The sequence below is a fragment of the Penaeus monodon genome, chromosome 33 (genome assembly GCF_015228065.2).
Source record: "Penaeus monodon isolate SGIC_2016 chromosome 33, NSTDA_Pmon_1, whole genome shotgun sequence".
In the NCBI taxonomy this organism is placed as follows: domain Eukaryota; kingdom Metazoa; phylum Arthropoda; class Malacostraca; order Decapoda; family Penaeidae; genus Penaeus; species Penaeus monodon.
In genome coordinates this window covers 31,456,883-31,457,379 of record NC_051418.1, presented here as the reverse complement: position 1 = coordinate 31,457,379, position 497 = coordinate 31,456,883, and positions in this window count along the sequence as shown.

The following is a 497-nucleotide window of genomic DNA, read 5'->3' as shown; positions in this document are numbered from 1 at the left end:
GTAATTCCAGATACTGTTTTATTAATTATAAATATGGATATAAGGTTGACAACAGGGATTTCAAAAACTCGTGACGGTTACAAAATGACTACTTTGACAAAATCTGATTTCTGTATTCGAAAATGCCTGGTTCTGCAGTCACCAATGTGTCTTAACACATTTAGCATCTTTAATAGCTAACAACGCATACGATAACATTAACTAACTTCGACTGCCCTTCGGAAAGTACAATTAACGGAATAGCAACTTTTTGTCTTTCCCATTTTTTTCTCTTTTTTTTTCTTTCTGTTAAGGAGGCTTATTTTTGCCTCTCTCTTGCAATATTTAAGTGGTCATATTGTCGGCTAAAGACTACTTGCCGATGTAGATTCGTGCGCACGATCGCCCGTCTAGGCGTGGGACCTACGTTACCTATTCTCCTTGATCACTTTTTGTCACCTTTGTCAATGAAATTACAGTTATTACTATTGTTATTTCTAGACGGGAAGAAGAAATAG